This window comes from Mesoplodon bidens (genome assembly GCF_964165515.1).
Source record: "Mesoplodon bidens genome assembly, chromosome: 19".
NCBI classification, from domain to species: Eukaryota; Metazoa; Chordata; class Mammalia; order Artiodactyla; family Ziphiidae; genus Mesoplodon; species Mesoplodon bidens.
The window spans coordinates 30,244,501-30,256,448 of NC_138179.1; positions in this window are offsets into that span (position 1 = coordinate 30,244,501).

The window sequence follows — 11,948 nt, forward strand, 5'->3', positions numbered from 1 at the left end:
GTCACCGGCTTTGCTGTGTGACCTGGGGGACTCACCTGACCTCTCTGAGCCACAGCTTCGGATGAGAAGGCTCCTGCCTGCTGCCCTGTGCACATTGGTGCTGTCACATGTCCCTCTGCCCTGCGTCCTTGAAATCTCAGCATCTCCAGCAGCCTTCCCACAGGCTGCCCTGGGCCTGAGCCCTTCCCTCCACAGCCTTGGCTCCCCCAGCCCTGGCTCCACCTGAGTGAGGCTTTCCCACCAGCCTCACTGCCAACCTGTCCACATCCCCTCAGGTCAGCATTTGCCACAGGCCTCAGAGTCATCACGTCACCTTCTGAGCCTCGGTTTCCTCATCTGTAACACAGCAGGGACTGCCCCAGCAGGAAGGGAAGACAGGCTTCCCTCCACCCCCAACGCCAGCTTTAATAAGGTATAATTTGCATACAATAAAATTCAGCATTTAAGTGTGTTTGATAATTTTTGGCAAATGTATAGTTACGCAACGACCACCACAAGCATCATTTCCTTTATCACAAGTTCCCTTGAGCTCCTTTGCGGTTAACCCACCGCCCCCGCCCTGGCAGCCACGGCTCTGTCTTGTGTCTAGTTTTGCCTTTTCCACAATGGCATTCAAACGGAATCATGCCGAGTGTCACCTTTTAGGTCTGGCATCTTGGACTCAACGTCCTTGGGACGCACCATGTTGTTCCCATATCTAGAGTTCGTTTCTTTGTATCTGAGGAGTCGCCCATTGACGGATTGACCACATTCGTCTGTCCATTCGCAAGTTATGTGGGCATTTGGGGTCTTTCCAGGATTTAGTTATAATGAATAAAGCTGCTATTAATACTTACATACAAGTTTTGTGTGTGTGTCAGTGTAGGTTTTCATTTCTCTTAGGAATAGAATGGCTGGGTCGTAGGTAGGTATAGATTTGATTTTATAGGAGATTGCCAAGATGTTTGTAGCAGATGTAAGCTTTTATATATAGGATGGATAAACAACAAGGTCCTACCGTATAGCACAGAGAACTATATTCAACATCCTATGAAAAACCATAATGGCAAAGAGTATGAAAAAATATATGTAAATGTGTAAGTGAATCACTTTGCTGTACAGCAGTAATTAACACAACAATGTAAATCAACTATACTTCAATTTTTAAAAATCTGTGTATAAAAAAAAATCTTAGCTGTCCTAACAGGTGTGCAATGGACTCTTTCCGTGGTCTCAGTTTGCAACCCTGGTGACTGGTGGTGAAAGCATCTTTTCATTGGCTTGTTTGCTGTCTGGATAGCTTCCTTGGTGAGGTGTCTGTTCAGGGCTTTTGCACGTTTTTTATTGGGTTGTTTGTTTTCCTATGATTGACTTGTAAGAATTCTTTGTATATTCTGGGTACAAGCCCTTTATCAGAGATGTGTTTTGCAAATATTTTCTCTCAGGGTTATTTTGAGGATTAAATAACACCATAAACACTAAGTAAGTGGGTACTCTTATCATTATTATTCTTTTTACTACTGTTATTTATCACTCGATTTTGTCCTGTGGATAGAATAAGACCTCACGCCTCTCTGCACAAACTCCTCATGGCATCTGCAACAAGGCTGCCCGAACCCCATCCCCCCAGGCCCCCTTTGCTGGAACTCCCTGAGGGGGCCCAGCCTCCGCTGGAGCCCAGGACATCTGTGTTGTTTGTTGTTTACATGTTCACTTATCAAAACCATCCAGCCGGCCCTGGACGCTTGGCTGGGCCCAGAGGAGGCTGCAGAGATGGCCTCGCCTCACCCGCCCCACTCTGCCCGCAGGACGGAGCCACATCCCTCCCATCTCCAGCCCACACTCCTCGTGCCAGCATGCACAGACATGCCCCTCATTCGAACCTCATCATAGCACCCAGGATCCGAGTCCCATGTGCCAGATGAGGGCTTCCCTGGTGACGCAGTGGTTGAGAGTCCGCCTGCCGATGCAGGGGACATGGATTCGTGCCCCGGTCCGGGAAGATCCCACGTGCCGCGGAGCGGCTGGGCCCATGAGCCATGGCCGCTGAGCCTGCGCGTCCAGAGCCTGTGCTCTGCAACGGGAGAGGCCACAACAGTGAGAGGCCCGCGTACAGCAAAAAACAAAATGAAACAAAACAAAAAAACAAAAACAGCCATGTGCCAGACGAGACAGGCGAGGCTCAAGGAGCCAGTGTGGCCACCCAGAGTCCACAGCCCAGAAGGGGTGCTGTGGAGGCCCTGGCTCTCATGCCCTGAGCATGTCATCTGCAGCACTGTCACTTGGCAAATGTCCCCCAAGGCTGAGTGGAGGACCAGTGGAAGCAGACAGGGACCACTGAGCACCTGGCTCTGCGTGAGTGATCTCCCTCCAGGGAGTAGCTGTTATGGCCCCATTTTACAGACGAGGAAACTGAGGCTGAGAGAGACCAAGTGACTCAATAAATCAGTGGCAGAGTAGGATTTGAGCCCAGGTACCCTGTCCCCTCAGCCTGAGTGCTTGACTGCTGGGCCAGGCTGAACCCATGGCCTCTGTCCCTTCTGTGGGGCCTGCCCCAACTGGGTGAGGGTGGCGTGCACCTCACTGACCGTCACGATACCCGTGGGAAGTCAGTCACGCCACCACCACTACACCCATGACTCCCCACTTCCCTTCTCCCTTCAAGCTCATTGTGACCCCCCTCCCCATCTCTGTACCCTTGTCTGTGCTGGGCTGCTTCCCGACTGCCCTCCCGACCCGAGCACCCCCTATTCAGTAGACCCTTCCCTGTGGACATGGCTGGCTCAGAGCCTCTGCTGGCCCCAGAGTGCGGAGGGCAATGTAGCCACATCTGGCTACACTGAGGAGTGTGTGCCCTTTTCCAGCCGCCCCCTCGGGACTGTCTTCCTCGGATACACTCATGTGGGTGGGAAATGGTGTTTGCACGAAGACATTCATTGTCAGCGCAGAAGTCCGGAAGGCACCCGAATGCCTGTCAGCAGGGGACTACTGAGTGCCCTGCGGGGGGAGTCACTGTGTGGACACTCTGTAGGCCGCTGTGACGAGGACGGCTGCTCTCCCCATGCTGAGCTGAAAGGACACTCAGGGCCTTGGGACGTTGAGTCACAAAGGGACGGTGTGTGGAGAACAGAGGCTGCCTTGCCCCGCAAAGATGCACACGGGCTACGTTGCCGGGGGGCACCTGGGCATCGGGGGACAGAGCCGGGGACACTTTTCACTCTACGTCTTATCACTGCTTGAATTTTGAACTGAAATGTCTCCCTCCTCCGGAGGCCACCTTTGATTCCACCCCCTGAGGTGTCCCCACCACAGTGCTGTTTTGAGTAACTTGCGGGTCAGGTGACAAACCCCCCTTTTCTAAATCTGCTGCCCGCCCACGAGTTCTTGGGGAGCGCCTCCCACCAGCCCTTCCCTTGTGGCCTTTGGGTTACACCGGGCACCCCTGAGGGAGGGGCCTGGCATCCAGCTCAAGACCCTAGGTGGCCTCTGAGTTGGCCCAGATCCTAGGCCTGTTCCTGCCTGACCTCAGGAGGGGGCTGGTTTCTCAGCCCAGCCCCGCTGAAGCTCTGACTGCGTGCTGGGCACATTCTAACCCTCACCCTGACTCTTAAGAGTGAAGACCATTAAAATACCCACTTTACAGAGGAGGAAACTGAGGCTCAGAGCAGTTCAGAGATCCCTTAACTCGCCTGGGGTCACACACTAGTGAGGGAAGAGCCAGAATTCCACCCTAGCGAGGCTTCTGGCGGCCCTTGGAAGGATATTGGTCTTCCTGGTGTGGCGAGGCCCCTCAGCCTGTAGGTGCCTTTCTCCTGCCCTGGATGAGGCTGGGGCCTCAAAGATGCACTGTCCTGGGACTGAGGACTCTGAGCCAGTGTGATGAGGGCAGAACAGGGCTTTCAGGAGCCCAGAGGAGGGAACAGTAATTCCACCTGGAGCAGCAGGGAGGGCTTCCTGGGGAAGGTGGTGCTGGCACTCAGCCTGCAAAGATGAGGTGGCCGTCAAATCTTCAGTCCAACGTGTTCCCACCAAACTCACTATCTTCTCTTCCCACACCTACTGCCCCACCCCATTTTATTTTATGATTGACACCCTCCTCCAGGCCCTGGAGGAGGCTGTGAGCCTCCCCGTAACCCTGGCCTCCTCCCTTGGCCTCTACCCTCTTCCTACCAGCCACTAAGGCTTCTGAGTCTTTCTCAGATCCCGTCTCCAACTTCCAGCCACACTCCTGTCCCACATGGACTTGCTCCAGCCTCCTCACTGGAGGAGGAAGTCCCTGCTGGGGCCCTGCCCTATGAGTCACACTGTTACACTGGGAAGTGCGGTAGGTAGCTCTGTGAATGGCCACTGCCCGACGAACTGCAAAAGGGGTATGGAGGTTTTGAAAAATGGCTGCAAGTTGTCTGTCATTACACTCATTGTGGGGCAGGGTCGATGTCTCCGCCCCTTAAAACTGGGCGGGTTGCTTTGGCGCACAGTCAGGCAGCAGCAACACCAGCAGAAAGGACCATGCAGCTTCCACCCTCTGTCCACCCCCTGTGAGGAAGCCCTGGCCAGAGACGGAGGTCGTGTGGAGGGGCTCCAGCCCTGGAGTCCTCCCAGCCCAAGTGCCAGAATTGGAAATGAATGGAAATGAAGGGCCTCCGGGTGAATCCAGCAGAGGCCCCAGACATTGTGGGACAGAGACACCATGGTAAAATAGTTGCTTGACACCAGTGAGTTTAGGGAGGTTGGAATGCAGCAGGAGATAAGCAGAGGGGGATTTTGTGACTTTCCCCATCTCTGATGTTATTCCTTTCTCAACACATTTCTGCTGGGACCTCTGAGGGCCTGGGGGCTGCAGAGGTGGTGCTGGTGCTGTCTCGGAACTCGGCCCAGGGTCAAACCCTAAAGCCACTGTTTACCCCTTCCCTGTGAAACTACGGGGCTGGATTAGAATCAGGGGACATTGGCCATGACCATCTGCTCCCCCCAAACCACTACATACACCCAGCCCCTGACACCACTGGAGTAGAGTCTTGGGTCACTAGGTGGTGTCAAGTCTCATGAGGATCAATTTGCGTAATCCAGGAAGGCTGCATGTAAGAGGCAGGATTTAGTTGTAAAGAACAGTCAGAGTCAAAAATAATGATGTCATTTTGCTTGTTTACATTAAAATATCAAAATAATATAATTATATTAACTGACTTTTTAACATATTAAAATATTATATGTTTAATTTATATTAAAAATAACAAATAATTCTTGGGACTTCCTTGCTGGCGCAGCGGTTAAGAATACGCCTGCCAGTGCAGGGGACACGGGTTCGAGTCCTGGTCCGGGAAGATCCCACATGCTGCAGAGCAACTAAACCCGTGAGCCACAACTACTGAGCCTGTGAGCCACAACTACTGAAGCCCACGTGATACAACTACTGAAGCCCGTGCGCTTAGAGCCCGTGCGGTGCACCAAGAGAAGCCATCGCAATGAGAAGCCCGTGCACCGCAACGAAGAGTAGCCCCCACTCGCCACAGGTAGAGAAAGCCCACGCACAGCAACAAAGACCCAACGCACTCAAAATTAAAAATAAATAAATTTATTAAAAGAACAACAACAAATAATTCTTGCAGAAATGTTTGACAAGAAAAGCATAACGAAGATAAACACATTCCTTGTGAACTTAGGCCCAGATATCATTATGGCCTGTTGGAGTATTCCTACCTTCCCCCCTTGCAACTGGGACCAGGCTGCAACTTTGGGCAAACTTTCCCGGTGGTTCAAACAAGGCACAAACCAGCTGGCAGAAGCGGGTGTTCCCAACAGCAGCAGAGGAAGCCAGGCTTGGGGCATGTGGTCCCGGCCGGCCGTGGAGCCCTCCTCCCCTGCCCCCGCCCAGCCACCAACAAAAAGGTCATCATGCAGCTGGTGCCCTGGTCCTTCACAGAACAGCCCTGTGGAGGGACACCTCCGAGTGTGCCAAACCCAGCATCCTTCCTGCCACCCCTCGGCCCTCTAAGCCCCAAGCACAATAACCCCCAGACCCAGGGCAGTGGAAGCCACTTGTCGGGGAGCTGGGGGATCCTGGGGGCCGCTCAGCAAGTGTCAGAATCAGTTTGAGTCCTGGGCCTGGGGAGGAAATGAATTCCTTCCTCTGGGCATCAAGGCACCCCGCCCCCAGCAGCCCGAGGGGGGAGGGGGGGAATTCTTCTTTCTACCCCAGAGTGTTTGTGACCCTCCAAGGTCAAGCACTTGAACTTGTACTGTCTCTGGCTTTTCAGAGGACGACGTGTCGGCCGCTGGAGAGGGTCTGGGAGCAGAACGTTCCTCGCGGTGGGGCTCCGCGGTCTCAGGGCGCCAGGCCGCGCCCTCGCCCTAGGCCTGGGCAGCCGGAGGGAGACGCTGGTAGAAAAAAGTCGACATTTATAGCATTTTCTGCTGCAAAGCGCTGGTCACAGTGCCCCGTGGGGTACCACGCAGGACGGATCTGGGGCTCAACTCGGGGTCCAATGGCCGGTCGGCCCGGATTCCTCCCCAGCGGGCCCCTCGCGGGCCCTGCGCCCACGCGACCGGCTCCGCACTCGGGCTGCGCTGGAAACCAGGCTGAGGGCAGAAGGGCGGCACCGGGCGGGGTCGCAGGGCCAGCACCGCCGAGGCTGTGGGAGGGCGTCTGGCCCGCAGGGCTCTGGGGAGACTTGCGTCTTTGTTCTTGAGCGGGTAGCTGGCAGGCCGGACAGCCCAGATCTTCTAAAAATATTCCATTTTTGGCTTCCCACGCCCCAGGCCTGCTGACCTCATAGCCTCAGGTCCTCACTCCGGGGTCCTCGCCTCCTGCTTGGGCTGTACTCTAGACACGCTGGCCTTTAAGTGTTCCTTCAAGTGACTTCTAATTCTTATTAGATCGATGCGGACACATAGTGTTAGAAGTCAGAGGGCACTGCAAGGCCTATGAGACCAGGAACAGAAAACCAGCAGCCACCTGCTTGCACCCACTGACAAACAGGAACTGAGCACCTACTGTATACTGGGCTCTAGGCACTGGGGATGCAGCAGAGACCCAAACGGACCCTCCCTCAGCTGACATTCTGGTGGGACTGCTTCCAACCCTTGTAGTTCCCCCTTACTTCTCAATCACATGCTTGTATTGCTATTTCATTTCTCTCTTTTCAGTGTTAGACAGTATCTGATGCTTCCTACTACAGGCAAGGACTTAGTCCCTTACACATGGATCCCTGAACTTCCCCTGCCCCAGTGCTCACTCTCTTTTCGTCACAATTTTTGGATATATCAGCATTTGGTGTTTTGGTTTACATATTATGATTATGTAAATATTGTTCCCAGCTGAGCTGTGCAGTACTTTATGACTACATTTTCTTTTCTTTCTTTTTTTAAAAATAAATAAATAAATAAATAAATAAATATTGCTGTGTTGGGTCTTTGTTGCTGCGCTCAGGCTTTCTCTAGTTGTGTCAAGCGGAGGCTACTCTTCATTGCGGTGTGTGGACTTCTCATTGTGGTGGCTTCTCTTCTTGCAGAGCACGGGCTCTAGGTGTGCGGGCTTTGTTAGTTGTGGCACGGGGGCTCAGTAGTTGTGGCTGGCAGGCTCTAGAGCGCAGGCTCAGTAGTTGTGGCTGGCAGGCTCTAGAACGCAGGCTCAGTAGTTGTGGTGCACGGGCTTAGTTGCTCCGTGGCATGTGGGATCCTCCCGGACCAGGGGCTCAAACCCGTGTCCCCTGCATTGGCAGGCAGATTCTTAACCACTGTGCCACCAAGGAAGTCCCAATGACTACATTTTCTATTTTGTGTTATTTGTTTTTCCAGGAGTTGATAATTGCCTTGTTTTCTTCTTACATCCAGCTGGGCATTGAGGGGGGTCCTTTCAATCTGGGAAGTTGGAAGGCATAACTCCTCCTTTCACAAACTCTTAGCTTATTTTCTTTTCATCCCTGCCTGCCCTTCCACCTCCAGAGGGACCTGGTGTCTCCCAGGCTGCTGTTTCTAGGGGCTGTCTGTAGGTGGTCTGGCTGCAGATTGGCTTCCTCCCCTGTAGACTTTCATTTCACTTTCCTCTACTCTACTAAGTTGGTTACCATTTTTCTATTCATTTAACAGCTTCAAAAGTTTTATAGATTCTGTCCCTGTCATTGACTTTCCTATTCTCTTTGTCCTTGTGAGTTTGTGCCTTAAAGTTTTCTTATTTTACTTTTATTTTAGTGGAGTTTTGGGAGGGAAGGGAGAAAAATATCCCTGTTCAGTTCATGGTTAATTAGGGGTCCCCCTCACCTTCTCTTTGAGCACCTGTTGTGTGCCGTGGACTATTTAAAGTCAGCTCCTACACCCAGTTTCACATAGCTCTTTTTTTGTCACCCATGTCTGAGCTCAGAAGAAACCTCCTCCAGGTAGGCCTCCTTGGCCACCCATCTAATGGAGCCACCCCAGTGCCTCTCTATCATGTTGCCCTGCTTTACTTTTGTTTTTAGCCCTTATCACTATTTGAAATTAATTTATAGATTTACTTTCATTGATATATTTGCCTTCTTTTTCAACCTCCTCCAGAAGGCTTGCTCCATGAAGGCAGGGACCCTGTCTGTTTTGTTCTTCACTGCCCCCTCAGCATGTAACATGGTGTCAGGCAAAAATGTTCAGGAGATATGTGTTGAATGGATGGATGGATTTGAGCCTGGGATCTTCAAGAGGCAACTTCAGCATAACTTAAGGAAGAAGCTGGTAATGGGCAGAGTTTCCTGGGAATGGAAGAAACTGCCAGTGAGAGGGTGGACCCCTCATCAGGGAAGGGATGTAAGCCCAGGCTTGGGGATGGCTGAGAGGGGACACAAACTCTAGTGAGAATGGATGTGATCACCTCCAAGGCCTGGCTGAGACAGGTGATTAGCTTAAGGTCACTCATGTCCATCCTGGTGGAGCCAGGACTCCCCTCAGATTGGAAAACAGCCCTTTGCAGGCAGATATTGGGATGTGTCTGGGTCGTGGAGTCAGCCCGGCCTGGACACAGTTCTCTCTCTCTTCTCCCTGGTCCTGTGATCTTGGGAACGTGGCTTGTCTCTGTGTTTGCAGTACTTCTCCCCCACACCACAGTGATGAGGACAACTCTCAGGTCCTGGGTTCTAGGGGACGGGCTTGAACCTGCTAGTAAAATGCCTGATACATAGCACGCTGCTCCTGATCAGGGCTAAGAGCCTGGCTTTGTGCTACCTGGCAGTGGGACCTGGGCCAGCTGCTTGAAGACTTGGGCCTCAGTTTCCTTGTCTGTGAGATGAAGGTCTAACCACACTGGCCTTGCTGGGTCACGTCAAGTCTTGGGCTTGGAGTGTAATGCATGTCAGTGAACCCCTGGCCCTGCCTCCCGGGCATGAAGTGCTACGTGTGAGGGCCTGGGGACAGACAGGCTCTGGGCCAGGGCTCCTGGGATGCCCTGAGCCCCTGGCTGCCTGGAAGATTTCCTGGGGGAAGCCTCAGGGTTTCTGTGCAGCCGTGAAGGGTCCTGGGCTGGACATACCCGAGGGCTCAGTCAGAAGCGAAGCACTTGGCATCTTCCCAGAAAGCGGTGGAGGGAGTTCGAGGGCGATGCGATTTGCCCAGAAGGAGGGTGTTGCAAACTACTTGAATTAATGGAAGCTTGGGCAGGGAAAACTCTGTCTCCATCTGACCGTTCCAACAACAGCTCTGCCATTGCCAGCAGCCTTCAGCCCCTCTCCGAGCCTCCACTTCTCATCTATTACACTGGGATGATGATAACAGCTGCCCCTTGCTGCAGTACTGTGAGCCATCCTCCTTTCCACAGCTGTTCACTGCACACCTGCAGTGTGTGGGGACACTGCAGTGACCAGAGCAAAGTCACGGCCCCCATGCAGCTTGATTATAGTGAGTCCACAGAATCATGAACTTCAAGGGATTAGCACATAGTAGGTGCTCTAACAATGGCGCTTGCTGTTTTGCTCCTGGAGCCACCCAACTGGTGTGAATTCACCCTTTGATATTCAAGAGTGATGGCGGCTTAGATAGAGCAGGTGAGCTCCCACCCTCCCTGAGGTCTCCTTCTTTGTAAACTGCAACCTCAGGGCCTGACCCTGAGGGAGGCTCCCACCTCCCTCCAAGCTCAAGGGCAATTACTTACTGCCTTAAAGCACCACCTCCAGCTGGCCTGATGCTGGGCCAGAAAGAACTCAGCCCCTGCCTCGGAGCAGCTCGATTCTGCTGGAGACACAGGTGGGGTTTCCGCCGCTGGCAGAGATGGGGTCCCTGGGGGCAGTGTCAGGGAGAGCCTCCCCTCCCTGTTTCAGAAGTAGGCCTTGAGGGGTAGAAATGAGTCAGGTGGAGAAGGCAGGGAAGGGCATTCCAAGCTGAAGGAACAGCCTTTGCAAAGAAAGGTTCAGGGAGGAACGGGGAGGGGGAGGGGGAGCAGACGAGGTCCCGGAAGTGCCCAGGGCTCCGTAGAGTGACCAGTTCACGTCCAGCCGCCATGCCAGGGCTGGCCACCAGAGGGCACTGTGGGCGCAAGCTGAGGGGGCCCTTGCGGAGTCAGGGCCGTGTGTGTGTGTGTGTGTGTGTGTGTGTGTGTGTGTGTGTGTGTGTGTGGTATCTGTGCACGTGCCTGAGCTTGAGTGGCCGCTCCGCGGGCAGGTCCATGCTTGTGCACCCCGCCGTGCTCACAAGCGTGTGCATGTGTCTGGGGTGTGTGAACTTGGGTGTGAGCTGGGGGGGTGGGGGGCGAGGGCGTGAGTGAGCACTGCAGGGGTGCATAGAGGTGAGAGCAGGGCCCTCATCCCCCGCTGCTCCCGCCTGTTCCTCCCCCACCAGCCGTCCACCTCAAGGCCTTTGCACACGCTGTTTCCTCTCCCTGGAGTGCTCTTCCCCACAGCCTCATGACAACTCCCCCACCTGCTCAGGTCTTTACTTATATGTCACCTGCCGGTGAGGCTTGTCCTCCCTCTTTAAAATTACAGCCCCACCCTCAGACGCACGCCAGTCCCCTTCCCTCCTTTCCCAGTAGCAGATCCTCCGGTGACTATAATTTAATGTGGGCATTTCGCTTGTGTGTTTCGTCCACCAGTCACCTCCCCAAGGGCAGGGCCTTGTGTCTGTCTCTTCAACGTCGTGCCCTCAGCGCCAGGCACACAGTCAGTGCTTACTACGGAGCTGTCGAGTGAATGAAGGGATGAACTCCTGCCATCCCGGGCACAGACATCCTCTCTCCAGCCCTTGGTAACCCCAGGCCCCGCCCACCTCAGCTCACACCCAGATCCTGATCTGACCACACTTCTTTCCCTGAGTCCACGGAGAAGGGTGTTGGGGACCTATCTTCTAGGAGTCAGGGCAAGAAGCAGCCTGTTACAGGGACCCTGTCCAATATCTCTTCTGGTTTCTGAGTGGTCATGGAGCTGCAACCAGCGAGGAAGGGACGACGGAGCCCTGCCTCCCCGCTGGGCCCTCACACGGGGCCGCTTGCACAGCACCAACCCTCTACAGGGAGACTGTTTCTCGCTTCTCTGCTTGATGAGCTCACAAGCTCCTACTGGGCCTTAAAGGCCCAGTCTCAAAGTCACCTCCTCTGAGGAGCCTTCCCGACCTCACCTGGGTGGAGCCTGGCACTGTCCTGGGACTCTTGCTCATGCATCTATTTATAGCAGCCCACATGGAGTTTTGTGATTCTTGGGCTGTCTGTCAGGCTCCCTGACTAACCATCACCTCTTCCAACGGCAGGGCCTCGTCTGAGTCATAGGAGCAGGCCAGCATGGGACTAGAGTTGCTTCCAGTGTCTGTGGCATGCTTTCTGTCTGTCCTTTGCTCATTCCTCAAACATTTTTCCTGGCCTACTATGTGCCAGGCCCTGGGCTGTGCATCGGGAGTGCCCCGCAGGGAGTGAGTTGGCCAGATTCCTGCCCAGGAGGCGCTGACAGTCCAGATTAAGAGTCAGATTAAAAGCAGAGGAAATAGGAAAGGCATTGGTGGCATGAATGCTGTGCAGAGAATTA